Source organism: Neocloeon triangulifer, unplaced genomic scaffold (assembly GCF_031216515.1).
Source record: "Neocloeon triangulifer isolate White Clay Creek 2 clone unplaced genomic scaffold, ASM3121651v1 ptg000017l, whole genome shotgun sequence".
Taxonomy (NCBI): domain Eukaryota; kingdom Metazoa; phylum Arthropoda; class Insecta; order Ephemeroptera; family Baetidae; genus Neocloeon; species Neocloeon triangulifer.
The window spans coordinates 1,466,083-1,490,378 of NW_026775559.1; the positions used below are offsets into that span (position 1 = coordinate 1,466,083).

Below are 24,296 nucleotides of genomic sequence, written 5' to 3' on the forward strand. Positions count from 1 at the left end.
AAAACTTACAACAAATTAAATAACAAAGGATACAAAAATTATAAAACGTAAGATTTTAAAATTATGTAAATTTTATTTTTTTTATTACTTTTTACGTTAGAGCTTATATATAAGTATTTTAATTTTATTTGTAATTTAAAAAATGTTTTATTTTATTATATTTGTTTGCAATTTTATTATATAAAGATGAGTGAAGTGATGGAAGAATTAGATATTAGTACTAAAACTAAACCCGAGTCCCGCGGGTGGTCTATATTGGAGACTTTTATTTTAAATTTGAAAATTAATACATTAAAGCGATTTAAAAAAAAAAAAATGTAATGTGATATTCCCACATTTTTCTTAACTTTGTGCCGGTAATGCATACCTCATACACTATCAAACAAAATTTAAAGTAGATTAAATAATTTGTCAGACATTTTTATAAAAAAAAATTAATTTTCATCTGTGCATTGACAAAGTTCTTTTCTCCTGCTCGGAGGCTGTGGCTTTTGCGACGAGGGTTGCGGTTTTGATCTTGCGGCGCCCCCTCGCTTTTCTTTGCCAGAGTGCATTTGGGGGTCTTCGCACGGACAAGGTCGGCCGACAAAATTCAAATAAGAGGCGAGCTGAAAAAGGTGGTCTTTTGTTGTTGGGAGAGCACAAAGTCGTGAGGAATGCAAGTGGCGAAAGAGCGGCGGCGGGCAGGTCTAGGTGCTAGGACAACAATGCAATGTCAAAGACCTGTCTGGGGGCCTTCACCTCTCGCTGCTCGCAGCCTCAGCGCTGGACCACAACTCCCTCTCTCAAGATGCGCGCCGTACCAACCGAACTAGCGGTAAACGCCTCGAGATTCATTTCGACACACACACTCACTTGCATTATTAATAATTCCAGCACCTCGGCTGAATCCGAATAATAATGTTTTGATCTTGACAAAATAAATACTCGATTTGTTCCGGCGACCTGCCTCGATGGAATGCCGTTCTTCCTGCGCGAGAGAGGCGATTAATTAGAAGCAAATGCGGGCTTTCATTTCAAAGCGGAAAGGTGTGCGTCTGTCTGATATGGACCCTCTAATTAATTCGTTGAGTTGTTCACAACCGACGCTATGTGGGACGATTTTTTTCAGTCCATTCGTCGGTTTCTTTTGATGAAAATATAAACGCTTTAAAGTATCCTTAATAAATTAAGGTCCTTTAACGCTTTGTGCTATAAAGTAATTTAAAAAATCTGAACGTAGAAGTTAAAATTTTTGTTAATTGCGTTGGTGAAAAATATATCTTTTCCGCTTTTTTCCATTAAATAATCCACAAATCACAAATATTTTTTAAGCAAAAAAGTTGGTATAATAGTCTTTTTCTCAGTAAGTCAATCATATGAATAAGTAAATTAATTAATTTATTGAAATTTTAATTTTAATTTTTTTAGCTAAAATATTTCGCAGCATCATTTTTGAAGCTGGAAAAAAACTCCAGAAAATATAGAAAGGATCAACTATATTATCAAAAGTCCAAAAAGTCGCTATTAATCAGAATGAAATTTTAGAATTTGATTAAATCTTTTGTTGGAAAGAAATTTTAAACAAATCTGTTGTCCCTTTTCTTAAGTCTAAATTCAAAGATATAAATCTTGGTTTAATTAATTACTTAAATTTTTTATATAACATATAAAATGACTGAATTATATTTTCTTTTTACAAAAATATTCAGGTAAAGTAAAATAATTTTTAGTATTTTAATACCTCAAAAATTAAAACTACAATTTGGCGTTGTCCTGACCATGCATGTAATAATAAAAGTTGCAACAATAAATTACAGTTCCATATTGTTTCAACCTTCATCGGATTATTGCGCACAAAAATTTAAACCTTCGCGTTTCCTCAATTCCTTATTAGAATACAAGCACGGCTGTAAGTGAATAGTTTCAAGTATGTTCGAATAAACTTGGGTTACAATAAAAGCGGCAATTTATTCGTTAGCCTTGCACTTGCAAAGTCGTGCCTATAAGGCGCAAATCGCATTCTCAGAGGAAATTGGATCGAGAAAGAGAAGCTCCACAAAATAAACCAACTCTCTCTGGGAAATGAAAATGTAGAGGATTTTTCAGTAAAGAACTTCTCTTTTGTTATATTTTCGCTTTGGTACGGTTTCTTCTTTCTCGGCGGTGGCTTTTCATAAACAGAGTCACGACTCTCGTTTGGCCCCTTCTCATAAATAAAATAATTTCTCTGGCAGAGAGTTATAAATTTGATAATTCGAGAGCGCAATTGCGGCCGATTCGCATGAGGGCGATTGTAAAATTTTTAACATGGGAGGCGCAATAAAAATTAGCCTTTCGCGTTTTCGTGTTTTGTCCATATTATTATATATACCTTGGAGTATATAAATAAAATATTGTGTAATAATCTTGGAATGCCGGCGATTGAGAGAAAAATTGGCTTGGGTAATTGAATGCCGGTGCGCGTGTACCAGAATTATTATTCAAATGAACACGCGGCGGCTCACAGAGAGAAAGACAATGCAAATTCATCAAATGCTTCTCTCCAGTTTTACTTTTAATGAGACACGGCGCTTGTTTTGTAACTTGGAAATTATTATTCTCTTTACTAACCTAAAACGCCTGCTTATGGAAAACATAGATAACTCTCCTTGTGTAATTCGTAAGATTATATGCGATTATATGCACGTTCAAGTATGGATTATTGTGTCTCATCGATAAGAGGCGAAATAATTATTTGCTGATACGTAGAACTGTTTATTTACTCACTAATTTGGATCAATGGAATCTAATCTCATGTGTAAAGTCTCAAGGTACCTGGAACATAAGATTGCGAATTAATTAATAGAAAATAGAAATTACTTTGTTCAAATTTATTAATCAAAAAATTCGATAATAAGTAAAATTAAATTTTAGAATATTAAATATAAATAAATCCTTCCTTTGAAAAAAGAGTAAATAATTTTTTTCTAGGTAAATTAATAATTTATTAGCATTCAAATGATTCAAATTTTTATCACTAAGTTTATCAAAAGTCGAGAAAGTGCAAGAAAGTGAGTTTTTTTCCTAAATTAAAAACTTTTGAAAATTCTTAGTAAAAATGTGGCCTGAGAACACCATCTGTATTTTAATTTTTCACAGCGCACTGGTCACTAAATTTTCTAAAATTTCCTTTTTTAACTATTTCCAAGTTCCGAAGCCCAGTTTTAAAGACTTTTGTAGACAAATTAAAATTATTTTTGCAGGTGAGACGCATTTTAATCTTCAATGTCGCCCATCGCGTGTGTTTTGTCAACGGGTTAACACAAAAAATACAAAATGCAAACGCCGTTGCTTGAGATTGAAATCTCAAGGCCGTCCTGCCTCCTTAAACAATAGCTCATGATCTTGGTTGCAATCGCGAAAGAAATTTCAGCGGAGGCGAACCAAAATCTGTCAGCCGACACTTCCGTGATTAGTGCGTTTTCTCGATTCAAGTGCAATTCAAGTTGGTTCTCATCCAGTAATCCCCGACAAAGAAGGGAATGATCCAGTGTGAATCAGTTATTTTCAACAGAATCGATCAAAAGAAGTGAAACGCCAGCTGGTTATGTAATTCGGCGAAATTGTGCCGTTCAATCTCCCTGAGAATAATTTCATTCCATTCGATTTGATTCTTTCATTTCGCGATTCGCTGCAAATTTGCGATAAACAACACGAGCAACTCACGAATGAGTGCATTTTGCATTTTATTTCTTTTCCCTTCACGACTGCGTTTGATTCGATTGAAAAATTGCAAGTACACGAATCGAATAAATCAAATCGAGCGAGAAGAGATGATACAAAATCCTTTCTCACAACCCATCAGCTGTGATGATTGAGAGATAAGAAAAACACTTTGGGAAAATTGAAAACGATTTTATCATTTTTTTTTATTATTTATTGGCACATATTTTCAAATAATTAATACTAGTCACTTTAATTAAAAAATAATTAAAACAATACTTACAAAAAACGATCATAATTATAATAACTAATAACAAGTAATTCAGAAATCAAAATTCTCTGCAAAAAGGTCAACAAAGAAAATAAAAACAATAATATTTTATCACCATTCTTGAAGTCGAATTGCAAAAAAATCAATCTCTTGTGATAAATAAAAAAGTAGCATATTTTTCTCCATCTACATGTTTCTCGTTTTTTTTTTAAATATCTTAATGAAAATCTCAAAATCCAGAGGAGAAGATGGTAATCTGATTCTCACAGCAAGCGTGAGAGTGAAAAATGGACTCGCTTGTGCCGGCAAACGAGTCTCAACTTTATTGTGTGTTTCAGATGAAAATCGCACTCGCATATATTATTTCTATATTAAATCATCCTTAAGAAACAAACAAACAAGACGCATCACGAACTCCACCTTTTCGCGAGCATATAATTGCGTTGAAAATGAAAGTTGTCGATTTTTTTTTATATTTGTAGTAACAAATCATAAAAACTGGAGTTTCTTTTTATGGGTTTGCTTGTTGCAGAAGAATGCGAAAAATTTGCCCGAGGACGTGAACATAACAAAGGGCCCTTGGAAGCAACTTTGGCACGAGGAAGTTGCGCTTTAATTAATAAACAGGTCTCTGCTTATTCTTATTATTCCACAATGACCTGTGCTCTTTGAAGCACCGCTGCCAGGCATGGCCTCTCACTTTCTTTCAGTATCGAAAATCTCTCTTTCCTCGCCATTCTTCTCCTCCTCAAATAATCAGCCCTTTTGTATACTTTTGCTCGACCGGCTAACTAGGAAGTTCCAATCAGCTGCTCATATAAAATGAATTTGAGTAACGGCGAAAACAAGATATTTCAGGATGCGTCGTATTTCCCATGTAATTATTTTATGAACGCAGCATCTCATCGATGCACTTTTAGTGGAGTGTGGCAGAATTACAAGTTTGGAACAGTTATCACTTCAGCTGCACATCATCAACGATCGACGCAAATTGCAATTATGCTGCACTTCCAGTTTCTCATCATCTCCGTTACGTCATCTAGATATATTATCGAGTAAAGTATTACAAATTTTTAATTTAGAAAAATAATATATACGTATTTCAATAATTATTTGTATTTTGAAGTCTTAAATATTTATTTTACAAATAAACAATTTAATAAACAGTTTGTTAAAATAATTAAATGTACTGGTGCTATATTTAAAAGAAGAACATTTTACTTGTAACATGGTTTTTGTATCTCTTATTTATAAAAATTAATAAAAAAATCTTATTGTTAGTCACCAAATTACATAAATTTTTATCGTCAGCTTTAGTAATGTTAACCAAATGAAAATACAATAATAAGTTATACAATATCCTAAGAGAAACAAATAAAATTTAATATGAGCAGGTAATTTTGCATTTATTTGGTGAGGGAAAATTAATTTAAAAAATTCGAAGAAAAATATTAACAGAAAGGTCGGAAAGTAAAAATTTAAAGAACGCTTGGCATTCAAAAAAGCGGCTAACGAAATAAGCTCTGAAGCTCTTATTTCAATTAATATTTTGTATTGCATCCTAAAAAAAGTACTTAATGTTCGACAAAAATTTAAAAATAATTAAATAAATCAAATAAATAATCCATAATTTTTCAAGTAATTTAAAAAAAATATTTCATTAATTGGTAGCTATTTTTTTTCAAATAGTTTAACCCTCTCCTTACAGCTTTTTTTTTATTATTGCTTGCTTTTTTAATCATCTGGTTTTGCAGTCAAATATTTTTCATACCTCATTTCTGCCCGCATCAAAAATATTCGTGCCCAAAGAGGCGTCCTTTGGATTTGAGAATTGAATTGCCTGTGAAAAAAGCTCTTTGACCGCCAGCAACGCGAGGGTTCAGTCCATAAAATTGCGAGCAAACGGCGTGTTTTGTGCTCCTCTGACACACAAATTGTACGCGCTTGAACTTTTTTAACCGGCGACTAGGCGGGCGGGCGGCAAGGAATATAAAAATGCAGCCGAGAATTTTCTTTTCAACATCAGAGAGAACCAACGTCACGCTTGGTTAATTCTCGCTCGCGTTTCAGGCAGACAAACCGACGTTTGGAAGAGCCCGTTTATTTATTTGCTCCACTTTTTATTGGCTTCTATAAATTTAATACATATTTGTGAAGTGAAAATATATAAATAAATTCGCAGCTTGATATAAATACGTGACTTTTAAAGGCAGATCCGGCAGTTTATTGCACCCGAGAGGCAATTAGAGTAAATTTCGGAGTCTAACGGAGAGTCCGAATTCACTTTTTGAAATTAGCCACGGCTAATTGTCCTTTCTCTCCGCAGAAGTGCCATCGTCACCAGGATAAGCTGAATTAATCCAGTGCCTGTTTTGCGTTCAGGAAGTCGATTTTCAATTTTGTTTGGTCCGAACACTTGCAGCCGTTTAAAATCTAAAACGTAATGAGCAAGCAACTTTCTTTCAAGCCGGCGACTCTGCCTCGGGCTGCTTAAATTTAAAAAAGAAATAAAGAATGGACGCAGAACTGCTCTCTGTAAAAGGAGGCACAGGCAACTTACTCTTGCGTGTACTTTTTGCAACAATTTTCGTTGGCGCGTTGGGTGCAACAAACTCGTGCACTGGACCATACAACCTGAATTAAGGCAATTTGCACTCGCACACGAACACCGAAATGTAAAGAATATGAAGAAGAAAGAATTATTAACCGTGCGAAGAAAAAGCAAATTAATCATTAAATGAATTAAAAATAATTGAAAAAAATTTATAAATTTTTCATAAACTGAACTAAAATCGTGTGTAATATAAAACTTTAGATTTTTTCCATTATATCACCAATCGTTTTCGGATAAAAATTTTCAACTGTATTTGCCAGATTTAGATTTATTAAAATTTCATAATATTATACAATAATTTCAAAAATATTTATAACCAGAATTGATATTTTGATGAAATTCAGATAAGAATAACGCATTCTTCCTCACAAAGCTGAAAATTTTTACAATATGGAGGTTAAAAAAAAGATTAATTTTATAGACTTGAGTCTTACTTATAAACTCAGGTTGAATTCCATGACAATTGAAATGATTAACTGATATAATCTACTATCTAGTTTAAAATCTATAATTTCCTAGTTTTCTTGTTTTTGGGAGCTAACATTTTACTATGCTCTATAAATAAAATTTATTTGATGGCCTGTTTTTAGGAATTTAATTAAACTTATAAATTTACATATTTTGCCTTTGTTGCATGAGCACAATTTGGTAAAAGATTTTCTTATGAGAAAATATTTAAAAGCAGCTTTAACAGAGGCTCAAATTTGATTTTATCATACAATTTTTTGGAATCATTTGACACTGTTGCGTAAAATCTTTCTAAAAAGAATAAACTGATGAAAAATTGCAAAATAACTGATAAGACAATGTATCATAAAATGTTTTGGAAAGCGTTGCTGTCGTAAATTTCCGTTAGGTTTGCTTGCGTGTCACTCGCTTTTCGGAAAAGTCTGTTCAAACAAGCCGCTCGCTGAAATAGTAATTTATGGTGCGCTCTTGCATAAAACGCGCGCGGCGAGATAATAAATTGGCGAGAGGCAAAAATGCAGCCGGGGAAATAGATCGGTATCGCTGCTTTATTGGTCGAGCGCCAACTCCCCCTGGCCTTGCATCTTTTTCTCTTCTCGCGCGACGGAGAGACGAACCTGCATTTTCCAAAGGTCATTTCCACTTTGTTTCTCTCGGCGCTGCTGCAGCTCTCGCGCAATTATTATTCCACCGTGCACGAGTCGAAATAAATCACGGGTGGAACTAATCCAGAAAAAAGATTGTACGCAGATGCAAAATAAGTAAAAAATAATGCACTCGAGCAGCCAAGGCGGAAAATAATACAAGGTATAAAAAAAAATGCACAAGACGCAATTTGCAAGCGAGCGCCCACCGCACGTTCGCCTCTGCGTCTTGGAAAAATAAAATACTTCTCTCCTAGCTTTTATAAAAGTGCAACAAACTTGGAAACACTCTCAACAAAGGACGAGCTGCACTCCGAGTTGAAGAAGTTTCCCCTCATGATTTATCAAGAATAATTGCTCGCATAAATCTAGGGGTAAATGAGGACAACTAGTTTAATTGCAGCAGGTATAATTAAAGCTAGCGTAATGAGATAATAATTTCAAATTACGCTGGGTGTTGATGCTTCAATGCAATTTTATTTTTTTGTTTACTGGAAAATCAGAAATAGTTTTATCTATTTAATTAGTAGCATTTTATGTTTTAAATAATGTTGTATAATAATATATTTATTCAAAACTTTGCGAATCTTTAAAAACAGATCAACAATATAATATTAAAATTAATTAACACAAATTCGCCAAACTGGCATCGTAATGTAGCATTATGTTCTCTGCAAGTTCAACCTCTGTTTTCTGTGTCTTTAATGCATAAGTATTGTAAATTGAAAGTAATGCGAAAAGAATTATAAAATTATTCCTCCATGCCTCGCATATTTTCTGCTGTTTATAAATGAAGTGACCATTTTTCTCCACGTTTCAACACTCTTTGAACGTTGGAAAAAAATCCCCTGACGTAAATATACTCCACACAACCCCTCTTGTGTCTGGTGTTTCTTCTGAACACAACAAGGACGGGCGTTCGTCGGTTCGTTCGCCTCTGCTCTTGTCCCGTCTAATTGTAAACGGCGTGTTATTTCACGATTATTGTTATTGCTATTTGTTCAGAAGCACTTGTGTGTGTCTCTCGTCTGGGAAGCCTCGCATTCGAAATGTGCCCACGCCCTTGTTCGCTGACCTGCAGCACACGGGGTCAAAGGTCACGCCAGCAGACTCACGTGCGCGACTAATTTATTGGCGCCGCCGATATCGAACTGACCCTTCTCGATACAAATTTAGACTTTGGTGACACGTGCGGGCCCGAGGGAGTCTCCAACATAAATATATTCCGCTTTGAAGTGGATGCACGTGAAACACGTATGCATTGGCCCCAATTTATGAAATGGAAAATTAAATTTATAACAGAAAATTAGGTTGATTGGAAATTTATTGATTTTAATGAATAATCACCAAAAATTTGTTGAATTCCTAAATTGCTGAGAAATGATTTGATCAATATTTCAATTATTATGATTTATTTTTTTGTTGCAAATGGAATATTTGTTGTTTATATCATGACAGAGTTTGACCATTAATTTAAAATTAAAGCAAAAATTGGCATTTACTAAATCACAGATATAGTTGCTTACGCATCAAATTAAAAAATTGAACTTTTTATTTAAGCATAAATTTGCTTGCAATGCAAATTTAATGCAATCCAAATATATGTAAACTGAAATATTTTCTTGAACCACCAAATTTAGCAAATGTAGCGAGTAATAATGTAGCGAATACTCCTTGGAGTCCAAAAACACGTTTAAATCAAAGAAAAAAGTTTGTTAAAAAACATGATAATTTAATTTAGCTGAGAAGCCATTTAAATCAAAAATTTTGTGAGTTATCAAGTAATTAATTGAAATGCATCAACACAAATTTTGTATTTCAACAATTTTTAAAAAATATTTTTGTGCGGTGTTTGAAAGAATTCTCAGTTTTTACTGGTTATTTCTGAAAAATCTTACATAATGATTTAAATTTGCCTTAAACGCAATCCACTTTAAACCAACTTCATTAATTCAAACCGAAGGCTTTTCAATTCATTACGTACTGGTGCAGTTCAGCAAGCCATTCAGATCGAGTTACGCAAATAACTTTGAGCCATAAACCTGCGCCACTGTTTTACATTTGCGTGTGTGTCTTGTTATAATTATTTTGACCCGATTGTGCAATTCTAGAGTTTAAAAACAAGCTCTTCCTATTTGGATTACAAAAGTGTAACGAGAGCCACGTCGGGATTAAAAAAAAATCAGCAGAAGAAAAAAAGCAGCAAAACCGCAGATGCTGCGGGAGGAGGAAAGAAGGTGAAAGGTATTTTGATATCAAAGAAAGATATATCTCTCCGCAGAGCGTGTGTGTTTGTATTTTGCATTCTAGCTGATTGAATTTGCTCTCGGGCGCAATAATCTCGACGACTTTCTCCACGGGCAGCTAAACAATGAATTCAAGGAGGATCCACCGCAAAATCAAAAGTACTATGCATGACTCATCACTCTTTTTACGTTTATATTCAAATGATCGAATGAAAAAGTTGACTGTCCGGTTTGCACTTTTGGGCCGAAATAGAAACTTGAATTTATTCAATACTGTGTAAGGGACAATAAAATTACGCAAGGATCGCTCTTTTCTTTGCCTTTTTTTTATTAATCGGCTAATTTGACCCAAATAGGTCGTGGCAGGCCGTAAAAGAGCAGCTCCCTTGCTTGCCCAATAATTCCATCCAGGCATTTTTCGCACACAATCGAGCCGCTGCTTTTGCGTAAGGTGCGATTCATTGTACGCGCGGTCCATTGTGCACGCCAAGGATTTTCAGATATAGTAACATAATTAGAGCTGCTGAGAGGTTGCTGATGAAAGCTCCAAACATCAACAGTTTAACCTGGTCTGATTCAAGCGGTAATGAGAATCGGATTTGAAAGACCGTACGATCTTAGGATTGAATTATATCAATCAATTGTGGTGACACCAAAGGATCGTGAAATAAGAGAGGCAAAAGGCGTATAAGAAAAAAAAAACGCTGCATCCGTCAAAAAAAGTTGGGGTGTACATGACCGTGAAACCCAAGCTGCTACACTTTTCCGTATACAATACATAGTTAAATTCAAATATTAATTTAACTTTCAAAATTCTTCTCGATGGTGAACTCATTTGTGATTTTCTTGATATTTTCTAAAAAAAATTTAATGCGTATCTAAGATTTTATTTAATTTTTTCAAAGTCGAGGGACAAAATTGATTGGTATATTTATTGTTTTATTATTTATTTATCCTGCAAGCAAGTTTCAAAATCGTCTAGCTAGAAATTTTATTTATGAAAATATTTTGAAACCAAGAAGTTATCACTCGCTAAAAATAAGATAATTGTTGATAATTTGAAATAAAAACTGATCTAATTCTGTAAAGAAAAAAACCAACTTTTTGTGTGCTGGCCTAAATTAGAGAAGTTTTGCAACTAGTTAGTTCTGTTTGCACGGCTGCAGTGGGCAGTCGATCAATAGCAATTTACGCGGTTTGAACTTGACAGCCGTGGAGGAAGACGCGCGCGGCGCGCGTGATTAATTATCCACAGCCGTCACTCGGTTGGTTCTCTCGTCGTCTCATTACTTAATTCGAAGTTATGGATCAGAGTGAGAGAGAGATGTGAAATAGCGCACCAGATAATCGCGGTCTCGCTCAATCGGCAACGCTCAATTATGCTGTTCTCGCCCAGGAATTCATTTATTATTCCAAAAGGTCAACCGACCAACACCGTTTCAATAAGTGTTATTTACTTGAGGAGAATTCACAATTAAAGTCTTTTTTAAATATTTTTCTTGATGAAGTCGAAATTGAATTCTGACGATTGGATTTTGGCGACCTTCATCATGGTGTTTTAAATTTTTTAAGACTTTAAAATTTTTTATTACTTTTTTCGATTTTTAGAGTGGTATAAAAACGACTTAACTTGCGACTTTTCCACTTACACAGCCTGAAATTGAATTTTTTTTATGCAAAATGTGACTCTTTTCACATCCTTATTTTCACCCTTTAAATAAATTTGAAAAAAGTAAATATGCAATTAAAAGGCCCAACAGACTACGTACACTTTTTTTTATTTCCGCACATAAAGGTGAATTCAAAAGGCAGCAATTTGCTCGTTTTTTAGTTTTCCACGCAGGTCCAATTTACGGCCGTTTGAGAAGATACGCACGTTCTCCGGTTGGAAAAACGCGCGAGTCTCATCAGATGCTTTTTCAGCAGAAAAGGAGAGAGAGAGAAGCGAGATTCGCGTTTTTTCGCGCAACCATAACCCTTTCTCGTAAAGAGACACTGTTTTTGCCTGGTTGCTCTTCGTCGCCAGCCAGGGCTTTGCGCACACAAAACGTGAAACGTGTCGTGCTGACTGTGGAAAAATGTGACTCCCGAGCGAGCTGCAGGCAAAAGATGAAACAATCTTTTGTGCGCAGAAATTAATTAAGGAAAAGCTTTCTGCGCTGCATTTCATTTTTTGTTTTCACGTGAAAAAGTGAGAGGGCGTTTCGTGCACGTGCTGCATGAGGGTTTGTCATGCAAAACCATCTGATGCTGCTTTTGTTTGTTTTTTCAAAAGATCTCGTGTTTCGAGGGACTACTTTTTGTTCCTCTGCGGTTTCTGCTTGTATTTTGACACCTAAACACTCAGCTGCTTTTGCAGACTTTGCCGCTACATTTGTTCGCCTTTGCTAATTTGAAACGAAATCTTTTGCCCTTGAAATTATTTGAACGCACTTTCATAAAAGACGTTGCGGTTTACTTATCTTTAATTAGAATGAACGTATATGTAGCTTTTTTTTATAAAGTATTTAAATTTTATTTTTTCATTATTGGTTTTTTTTATATATAAATATAACAAGAAAAAAATGAAGAACCATTTACTTACAAGTTTTTTAAGTTAGGAAAATCTATATTTAACTAAATGCCTAAATATTTATAGTCTGCTTTGGATAATGCTTATATTTTCTTTCCAATTGATAGAATATGATATTTTTTTGTAATAATTGCCAATTTATATAAAAAAAGTTAATTATTGATAATAGGTTTTATTATTTACTTAAATTGGTGAAAAAGAAATAATGATCTACCATAAAATACTTGATTTTATATTAATCCTCATTTATAAGATATTCCTTGGGTTATATTATTTAAAAAAAAAATGTTAAACAGATTCATCAAATATTTTTCCAATCCTTATACCTGATTTTGTGAGTTCCAAATAAATTTAAATTTTCAATTGAAAGCAGCCTTTCACTTAACAAGAAAAGATGGCAAATTTAAAATAATTTTAATTGGAACTTTGTAATTTGGAGCCTAATTTTTATTTTATAATACTCGAGTAGTTTGATCTATAATATCTGTTGTTAGTTAATAAATTTGAAAATCGTTATCTGATATAAATAGAATTTTAATGTCCCGCTGTTTTTGGTATTGGCCTCCAGCGTGTGTACACAAAGAGGAAGAGCTGCAATGAGAAGAAGCAACGCTTCTTAACTCGGAAAGTAGTGGATTAGAGCGTAATTATGTAAATCAGAGAGTTCGACCATCTGGTTAAACCGAGCCGGCCGACACATGCATGAGAGGCATTTAAACTTTTGAGCGCCGTGCCGGCCGTGTCCCTTTAAACAGAATGTGACGCGTCTGAATTAATGGCTGCATTCTCCACCAGCGTTCGTATATAATACGATAATCATAATTCCAGCGCCGTTCCACAAAGAAAATGGGATGGGATTTTATAACCGAACACCGCCAGTGACACATGCACACGCGAGAAATAAAATTTAATGCCTCCGCGTGCACAAATGAATGACTATACGTATAGTAAAAGAAAGAATTGATTTCATTCTTCGGCAAGTATACAATTGAAAATTATTATTTAAATCACATAGTTTCATCATTGTTTATTTTCCATAGAAAAAATAATAGGAGCTTAAATTATAAATTATTTGATTTATGGAGATAAAAGGCTTTTACTTTTTAAAGGCAGAGCAATTACTCGAACGATTTACTTTGAACGAAGGCAATTTTCAGAGGCATTAAAAGTGAGTTAATTTTCCTAATTGCCAATTGTTGCGGCGCTCTTCAATTAATTTCCAGGTGTTCTTTTCACGGCGGCAAATTGTTGAGCTGCCACGCCCAAAAATAATAAACAAAGGGGTCACGCGCGCTCGGGGGAACCTCGGGTCAGCACAGCACACTACTCTTGTTCGTTGCACTCCATCATCTCCGATTGCATCTCGGACCCACTTTTCTATTAAATAATTACCTTCGATTAATACAAGTTTCACCAACTTTTATGTTATAGAAGAGCGTGAATCACTGTTGGAATCATACTTGTGTTGCATGAGTGGTTTTGAATGACAAATGGCTACCTTGATTCTGATTGTAAGTATGATGTATTTCTTGAGATATTGTTTCACACAAATAATTGCAAAACGCGAGCTAGGTCGTTGACGATTGAATTACAACGTATATTAATAATAATCCCCAGTGAGGTGAAAATAAAATAAAGCACCTGTCTGCCTGCGTGTGTTTGACAGATTGGAGAGTGTGATTGATGCAAGCGCGTGATTATCGACAAGAGAATTTGTGTCGTTTTCCAACAATATAATCCGAGAGTTGTGTTTGATCAACGATAAAATCTCTCGCTACTGATTACAATAAGAGGACATTCCATTTCGACACACAATGAATCAAAGCGAAGGAAAGTTCATCTCGTTTGTGAGCATTTTTGCTGGCTTCGTTCGCGCCCTTTGCTGCCCAGGATCAAGAAAACATTCATTGATTGCCTTGCCTGTGCGTGATTTAAAAGCACAACACCAAAAGGGCTTCCTAATCTTTCTTATACAAATTCTTGGCGCGGCGTCTTTTGCTCTCCTCAAGGACGGGTGTTGGCCAGCGACAAGTTTTCGCTTAAAATTTTTGTCATGCAAAACACTTTCGGTCCCACGAGAGCGAAACTTTTGTTGTCGCCAGTTTTACGCTCCATTACTTAAACATGCTCAGGGATTAAGGGAAGGACTCTGTTTCAGCACTTTGGCGGATGAAACTTTCAAAGTGTCCTAAACCCTAACATAATAACCCTTTGGAAATCATCATAGCATGTTAGGGTGGTTTCTTGCGGTGCCGCAATCAATTTTTTTATTTTTTTAATAACAAGTTGTAGCATTTTTTAGTTTGCGCTTTTATTCTGACCCCTTTTGGTTACTAATAAATTTTCTTTTTATGCTTTTTCAATATAAATAAAAATCTAATTTCTGAATTTTGCAATTAATGACTCCAAAGCACCATTACCATCCTATGATCTTAACAAAGTACAAAATTTTATTTTCATTTACAACTATTAAATTATGAAATTAATTTTTATTCCACTCCATTCATATTCAAGTTACAGAGTCTATAGAAAAGAAGGTCACAGAAATTTCAAGAAAGGTGAACGTATATGAAGAAATAAAATTACTCTTGTCGGAAAAAGTCTCAAAAGTCGATTTTGCCTTTCCGAGCGACACGCTAATAGGCTTGTTTTCATTAAATGCATTCAATTAGCGTGCGCTTTGCCTATAAAACTCGATGATCTGCGTGAGTGTGTGTTTATTTTATATTTTTTTCACTCGCTTCATTTCCCTCTCAATGGCAAATTAATAGAGAGCGCGCGGTCGTTAATGGGCGCCATCAATTCAGCGGAATACTAGAAAAGCGACGCAAATCGTGGAGCATAAATCGCGAATAATTATCATTGGAACCCACGCTTGTTTCAAGTGCAGAAATCAGCGAGTTTATTGTTGAGTAGAGAAGCGGCGGCCACTTCCTGCACTCTCGACTCTTTCCATTCAAAAGAAAAACGAGCCCACGCGGCGGCGCTTGTTTTCCTCCAAAAAAGCTGTTTGCATTAGCAATGGTCGTGCTTGAATGAATTATCACAAGAGCTTTAAAAGGAACTGTTCTCTCGGCCGCCGAACTCGCGATTTCCCAAAGAGCTGTTTTAAAACGAGACGCATCTCCTTTAAAATTCAAACAAAGTTCGATTGTTTGAAAAGGGCGCGGCGGAAAACTTTTGATGATCTTTGTTTTTTTATGTAGAAGAAAAAAGGATTTAATTCCGAAGCCGCGACTAATTGATCCATTAAAATACTAACTAACTCTCTTTGCAGAGACTTGCAAGGCCACCTGGCCGCCTTAGATGGCCAGCGGCCCCCGGGGCGCCTCGTAATATGGCCGCCGTGTGCGACCCACGTGCTCGTTAGGCGAGAAAAGAAAAAATCAGCAGCTCGCGCCAATGATTTATGCTGCGAACCGAAATGTCGACGCAGCCTCTGAAAGGGCCTCTTCCTCTTTTGTTGAATGTTCCACTCTGGGGACAGAGCGTTTGTTCAATTTGGCAATTTCCCTTTTGGTGCGCGGGCAAGCAAGTGAGGGGCGCTGAACAGAAATATAAGTGCTTTGTTTTCCGAGAAGCGTTTTCGACTGGAATAGCCTATCAACTTTTATTTTCCTCGTGAGCTGCTGATTTTCTTTGAAATGTATTTTCGATGGTGGATGGACGCTATCTCAAAATTCCACCATAAATTTTAATCTATGCCTAAACACCTGCGTAATTATGTAATTTGCTTGCAGATTTATGCATATAGCAAAATATTGTTTTATGAAAACAACCTTTTATAAATAAATAGAAAAATTAGGAAATTTCAAATTTTTAACATTATCAGTTTTATTGGTATTTCATTTCTTTTTTAAATTTATTAATTATTTAAATTTTTTCTTACTTTTTTTAAATCAATTTGCCAAAACTCTAACTGACCCTAGCTAAACACAAATAAAATACAATAAATTAATTACATTTTATAAACATTTTCAATCCCTTCATATAAATAGATCGATTGTATTATATTGGTACGCCAAAGTGACAAACTCATTTTTTTTCCTTAGTGAAGTATTCTGATATTATATAATTTATTCACCAATTAATAGGAGAACTAAATCCTATCAAATAATTAAAATAAATTAACAACCGTAGTTCTTTTCATGTCAGAGGGTCGGAATTAATGAAATGTATTATTTCCTCAGTGAGCTTTCAATTTGTACAGGATGTGGAGCCGCATGATAAAGGGTGCGCAGCTTCAGTTTCAATCACTGCATACATTGTTCAATGAAAAGTTCAAAAGCCGGCTGCTCGCTGGCTAGACCGCCGCGTGTATATCAAGAGTGACGACACGGAAATGCACAAGAGTGGTGCACAAATTAGAGGTCGCTCCCAGCTGAAGTGAGCGCTTAAATCCATTCAAACTCTCGCGTGGAACGAATTATCAAATTATCGCATGGCTAAACAGCGATGGAATTTTTATGTAATAGAATTTCTGACGTCAGAAATATTAAATACCCCAATCAAACAATTATTTGCTCCAAAAAGCAGCTCGTTGATTTGATTTTACTTAATTTGTGTTATCATTTGCTTCTCATTTGGAAGTAAAATGATAAAATGAACTATTTTTTTTTTTTTTTTTTTGTAAAAATGCTTCTCCTTTTTAATCAAGTATATTAGACGAATTTATATTTCATAAAAAAGATTATTTTTTCATCAGTTTGACTTATTGAAAACTTTAAATACATAAAAAAAACATCTCATGTAGGTCTAGTGTTTCTAATTTCTAAGTTAAAAATTAATCAAAAGAAAATAAAAAATTAAGAAATTAAAATTTTTGAATTAATAATAATTAATTTACAGTGAAAAGTGAACATTACTTTGATTTCTTAATATTATTTTAAAGGTAAAAAATAAAATCAATTAAGTAAATGGTGAAATCCTGACTTGCAGGATCAGTTAATTCTCATGTCCATCAAATGTAAAAATGAACCAAGAGGTAAAACGGATTCCTAGTGTGGTATGCAGGAGAATTCTCACTCATCGTGCACCCATGAAAAAAAAATAAACAAAAAAACGTTTCCCAGCCGAGAAAGGTCATGGTCCCTCAACATGACCACCCGCATCGGCCACGCAGCGCGCACCTGTAAACTGTTTTCCCGAACACGCCAAAGGATATAGGTGCATTATTTGATCACTGCTTTTTTCTCTCCAATGCAAACTTTATGTATTGTGGAGAGGGCGAAGCACATAATCCGAGTTATTGCGTGTCGGAATGGCGCATGTAAAAAGCGTGCAGAAGCGCGGCTCTTGCCAATTTTATTGATTTACGATGGGAACACAAAGGCGGCCGATGGGGTGTTTGTTGTTGTACCGAGCGCTTCGCAAAAAGCTGTCAAAATATTTCCAATCTGTCAACTTTCAAAGTGTGTAGAACTCACATTTGTGCGTCACGAAAGAAACCAATTTTGAAGAACCGCTCGAATTACCTGGAACAAGAAGAAAAGAAAATAATGTTAATCGACAAACTTTTTCAACTTCCTATTGCAATTTGAGTGTTACTTAAAGCCTGCTGAAAAGGGTATTTTAAAAAAGATAACTTAAAGGCTACAATTCAAGTTGAAAAAATCCCATAATAAATTTGTAGAAAATTTTTTTTACATTTTATAAAGTTGTTAAAAAAAAATAATAAATATCTTGTACTTTTAATTTTCATTTTGGTTTAAAATTTAAGATGGCGCTGATTTTCAAGAAGTCCCTTTAATTGAAAACAGTCCCTTCTTTCTTTGTGAAATTGGTGAAATAAAACCAATTATTAATAAATTAATTCAAATTTGTAATTAGATTTTTACATTGTAATACAGTACAATTTGATAAGATTTAAATCTACGAAAGAAATCTTTAAAAATAGGTTTGAGCTTTGAAAATAATTAAAAAAATATATATATTTTCGCCAGCCAACAGTCCAATAAAAGTAAAGATCTGTTGTCGGAATGAACTACTAAGCGAGTGAAAAAAATCAAGAAAAATAAATAACCAGCCTAGTTATTTATATCGGCGGGTCTCCTGCTGTCGTGTTTTACTGCCGCCGATTCGAGTTGAAAACCCAAGTGGCAATTACATTTTATAGCGACCGGCATTACATTATGCAAATTTGGATGAGAGGAGACGTACACGTTATGTCGTCAAAGGGGATTAAAAAATTAGCACCGCGCCTCTCTCGCAAATAAAAAGCAGCCTTCTTGCAATATGTTCGCTCTTTTATTCTCGGCCGCCCATACGCACCTGCGCGCGGTTAGCAATAAACGTGCGCCGCAGATAATTTTGAATGAGATAAATGGAGACGCATTTATCACGAGGTCGTTCCGAAAAAACAATCCGAAATTAATTTTCCGCACATTAAGTCGAAATTATAGTTTGGAAATCGCATATTCCAAGGTTCTCCCAAACCGCGCGCCATCTTTCAAGTTCATCAGCACGTGCGGTGCACCAAAGTGGAACTACCATAAAGGATTATTTGTTTCTATTTGAGCTTTGTTGAGAATTATTCCTTTCGAAAGATAAAATCTCGCAAATTATTATACGAAGTTGAAACGGACATGATTATATAAATTGGTTGTTCTTTTCAAGAGCTTATCTAAAACTAATAAAATGCTTGCAAAAAATAGATGAGAATAAAATAAAGATTGATAGATATAAATATTATGTTTTAAATGATTAAAATAAAATACGAACACCTCATGGATTCTTGTTAGAAAAAGGATGCAATTAAAAACTTCATGTTTATAAATTTTAATTATTTTTCTGCCTGGAATTTTTTTTCAATAATTCTCATTATATTTTGAAAAACAGTTATTAAATTTTAAATAAATTAATTTTAAATCATATAATGAAATAATTGTTTCTTCTTATGAACCCTTTTTGTTGATAAATTATTTAATCCTATTTCCGCAAATTCAACGCTTGAAAATTATAAACCTCTTGTTTTAATAATCAATAACAAACAAAAGCGGTGTTTCGGTGTGTCGACTTTAAATTTTGCATTTTTTACATAATGGCGTGTCTACTCTCGGCGAGACCGGAGCAGCGGTGTATGCGTTTAATGGCAGTTGGCGCAAGTACTTTTGTCACCTTTGTGGCCATAAAAGGCCACAGCTCTGAAATTGCCAGCGGCTCTCTCACTCCAACTGAAATCACATATTATGAAATTGCGGCACAAAAGTGCAATCACATTATTTGTCGCTCGCCTGCATGCGCACAATAAAATCGCTTCCCATCGCACATTGTTATGCACAACAATGGGCACGACAAAAACACGAGAGATGCATGCGGTTTTGCATCCCAGAGCAAATTTTATTAAATTTAATTTTCACGCGAGATGTGCCAACCTCGAAGATCATTTTTCACTCCTGTGCAACAATAAAGAGAGAAGAAATTTCATTCTCTCTCGCAAAATCATCTCTATATAATTTCGGACATGAAATTTCACGCGCGAGTCTAACTAGTTGTCTTATCTCTCTCTTTCTCGCGCCCAGACAATTAATTTTACTTTCCTCTCTGCAAATGAAGTGCTAAACACGGCGGTAAAGAACTCGATTCTCACACGCTCAAACTCCTTCTTTTTCGTCTGCGAGCAGAAGAGGGACAGAACGAGGCGAAAAAATATAAGAGCCAGACGAGATTATTACTAATTCTCCAACGGTGTGGGAATGCGTTTATGCAAATGTTATAATTTTCCCGCTTTCTTTCCACCTCCTTATAATTAATATACCAGCGAGAACTTCTGAAAGTCAGAGTGAAATTTACGAGCACCGAATTTGATGCTCACCAAGTTGCGGCCCAAAGTGTCATTATCTCCTTCTATGGAGCAATAATCGCGTGTCCAAACAAACACGACTTTGTAAAATTTCTTCATCCAAATATAATATTAAATTAACTCTTGCTTTTGTTCAAAAACAGTAATTGCTTCCTGAAAGACCAACGTTATAAAATAAGATTGATGCTTTTAAGAGACTCCAGATGCACTTCTTTATGCAATAAAACTCGTAAAAGGCAGCAGTAAAATTTATCAGCACAAATGCACGTCTGGCGTTTTTGGGTCCCATTAATTTTTAATTTTACAGTCTGGCGTGAGTTATATTATGTTCACACTCATTAACATTCACACAATAAAACGCAGATCACGACCGATTATTGAAAGTTAATCAAAACGGATAAATTTAATTGCGGTGATTTTTCATAATTTTATGCCTTTCAAGCGGAGTAATAAAAAAATCTTGCATTAACTGAAGTGACACTTGACAAATGTCCTACAGATCCATTTAAAGCAATTGACCCGTGACCTCCAAGCTGACGTGGTTTGACCCCACTCGGTTTTATACTGCTTAGCAGATTGTGCTCATCAGCATATTTATTACTTATACACAAGTAAGGGTTTTGTTTGGTGCTTATTTTAAATGAGCCAAAATTCTTTTGAAAATATCAAGCTTTTAGAAAGATAGCCAGAGAATTTTTGTAGTTGAAATAATTTAAAAAAAGCATTAGTAATAACTAATCAATGTGCCTATTTTAATTTTGTTTCGCTACTGAAAGCAAAATTTGTATATTTTAGCAAAATATTGATTAAATTTATATTAATAATAAAATATAATCAATTAGGAAAGGGTGAATTGAGAAACGGTGTTTTTTCCTTGTAATTAGGAGCATAAAAATAAAAAGTGTGCATCATGAAGAGGCGGACGGCAGAAGTAAAATTATTATCGATCGTCCCCTGACATCATTCAGAGATTTAATTCATTTTCTTCTGACAAGTACATAAATCCGTCAGCAATTATATTATAATAGTTATGCAAAACAATGACGCGAAACGATTGAGTCTCTGTTTCCAGCAAGATTGAAAGGTCACTTAGCCCGTAATCTCCGAGAGTTAATTGTATTTGTAATCGGCGATAAAAATATGTCCCTAATTAATTAGTCGATTGGCTACCGAGAGTGGCGGATGAGTTAATGGTTCTTGGACTATTAAATGGCGGGACATAAAACCATGATGCATTAGGCCTTCGATTATTCACACACAAAGTTGCTTCTTCGCCCACTCGAGCCATTTATATGCATGGAAATAATGCGATCAGCCGATCACGAAGTGATAAAATTAAAAAAGAACTTATTCTTTATACATCCTAGAATTATTTTTTTCCATGTTGTTGCGCAAGGACGCAAATAGCAATAATAAAGGGTTGCATAACACAATGTTTATGATTGTGGCGCGGCGAGGAACTCGTCGCTCAGTCCCATGGCAATAAATAATTCGCTCTCTTTGGTGCGCGCACGCTTTGTTTTATGAATTAATAGAACACTTCCTGCTGTGTCAGATTTTCCCATGTCACAGTTTCTCATCGCCCGCCCGCCCGCACGCTCTCATTGATAATGAAAAAGCAAAACACGAGCTGCAGAGATGTTTTGTTGCAGTGTAATTATTATTATCTATACCTTTGTTGCACACCGAGATTTGGTTTTACTTTTATAATCTGCCACTCTCGCCTGCGAAATTTCGGTTGCACAAAAATTTGGAGTAAATTTATATATAAATTAGATAATGTTTTCAATGTACCTAATTTTCTCGATTTATTCCAAATAGCTTTATCAGAACATTTATGTGATTCTTGGTTCTCTCCAATTGTTGTAGTTTTATTTTCATTTCTAACTTTTGCATGTTTGGTGTATCTCAATTTGAGCAGATATTGTTTTATAGTAAATTTTTTGACTTTATTTACAACTAATTTGATGAATTTTTTATGTTTATCCACTAATTAACTTTCAATCAGCTATTTTATTTTTTTATTTTCTTCCTAAATTTACTTAATTGTTTAATTTAACTGTATTTTTATTTTTCAATAAATTGCAAACAATTTATATATTTTTTTATTTGAATGTATAAATATTTAATTTTGTTTGACCGAGATCATTTTACATTTGATTTAAAAATATCTTTCTTTTCTAGGATGGAGATGGTATAGAAGTTGAAAATAATACATTAATAATATAATATATCCTACATAAATCTTCAGTGGATCCACATACAATTCTGGGCGAATTCTAAATCTGAATACTTGAGAAGGACAATTAAGAAGTTCGCGAAATTCTTGCACGTCACGGTTGAAAAATCTGTGCTGTCTAAACTTTTGTTCCGAACTGCAGAAATAGCCGCTGTCTGGCTGTTCCTCGCAATCAAATAAACGCTCTTTCCCTCTCTCTGTCTGTAAGATTACACTTCGCTTTTTGCGCGTACGTCCAATAAATTACCCTTTTGACAGGCGGCCACTATATTTTTACAGCTTTTACACCGAAGCGGCTTTTATGTGTTATCTCGGATCGTTTTTCTCCAGAGAGGATTTTTCATTTTAATTACCTGCAAATATGAAAACGGCTCTTCTGCTTTTACACAATTTTCTTCAGACTCGGCCGCCGGTTGAGGCAGGGCATGGCGAGTGGAATTATGACCTCTGCAGTTCATTGTGAACGTGTTTATTCGCACCACTGATCCAGACTACTACATTATTTAGTTTTTCACAAACAGCAACGATAAATTGCAGTCAAGCATTTTCGCATGAATGGATTTTTACGATTTTTATGTAGTCGTAATTTTTTCCAAAGGATTGTGATAGAGCTGTTGGAGAGTGTGGGATTTTTCTGCCGGACACTACGAGTGTGTAATTGATATTTGAATGAAACTCAAGTAGCATGCGAATAATGTCCTCGCGTGTATCTATCAGTGTTAAAGCTAGACTACCTATGTACAAGCCACGCACGTTTCGTTTGTTCTACGTGGGCAATCCAAGATTATATGTATTTTGCTTCCTTCATTTTCTCTCTATATCTCGTCTTGCAAGGACAAATTGCCTGACAAGAGAGAAAGTTTCAAACAAAGACGGTGGATATTTTTAAGCGATGCAAATAAAAATGTTTGTTTTCCATTTGTTATTATTGTACTTGAAACCGAAAGCAACAGAGAAAGAAAGGTTCATGGTGCATCCGGTTGGTGTATTTGGTCTTAAAAATGTTCAAATGGAGAAACAATTGCTTTATGATCTTTTTACGACCCCATTAAAATAATTGACTCTGCAGAGACGCATTTTACAATTATTTTTTCACGGCATTAAAATTCTTTCAACGAGCCTGTTTTTTCATCAATCAACATAAAATTATGTTATTTTTATATGTCAACTGCTAAAAATAACGAAATCATTTTATTTTTTAACCCTTAGCTTAAGTACTAATTAATTACAATAAGTTAATGAAAATATTTGCACTTTCTGATCAAACAAATCAACACAGATTGACTGAAAAAATGATAGATTGGTCAAAATTTTTATTTTTGTAATTATATATAGGGATAAATTTGTCCCCTGGAAATCAATTCAGGACTTCCGGTGTAAAACTATTATTTTATCTCTGTAGAAGCTACTCTATTTAAATATGAGATATAATAATTTTGACGTTTCATACGCAATTAATTGAAACAATAAACTAATTTGAAACATTTCTTTGTTTGAAAAAAAATAACCATTTTAGTAATTATTTTATTTTGAATCTGGAACTGATTGTTGAGAAAAATATTTGTATTGCTTTTAATTTTTCCTGCTAGTCAGAAAACTGTAAGCATCTTTTTTTCACATCTTACGTAATGTGCTTATTTTAAAACACGCAGTCGACTGCTCTTCTTTGTCCAAAAAAGCCTCGCTCCGATTGCGGGCAGAGCGGCATTCCAGATTTGGGCACAACAGGGGGTGCGATTAGATGACATAATTTATCC

At 34.6% G+C, this 24,296-nt stretch overlaps 1 protein-coding gene across 7 annotated transcripts in view; it reads right to left on the reverse strand.

The window, feature by feature from the left end:
• The window catches only part of LOC132202992 (SH3 and multiple ankyrin repeat domains protein 3), a 70,388-nt gene that overhangs the window by 37,641 nt on the left and 8,451 nt on the right, over positions 1-24,296 (reverse strand). The window contains exon 1 of one of the 7 annotated variants that reach the window (XM_059630389.1): positions 2,749-2,796. The exons of the other annotated variants lie outside the window; for them this stretch is intronic. The gene's annotated coding sequence lies outside the window, so the exon portion shown is untranslated. Of the gene's footprint in view, positions 1-2,748; positions 2,797-24,296 lie in introns of those variants that run through there. 7 annotated transcript variants of the gene reach the window in all.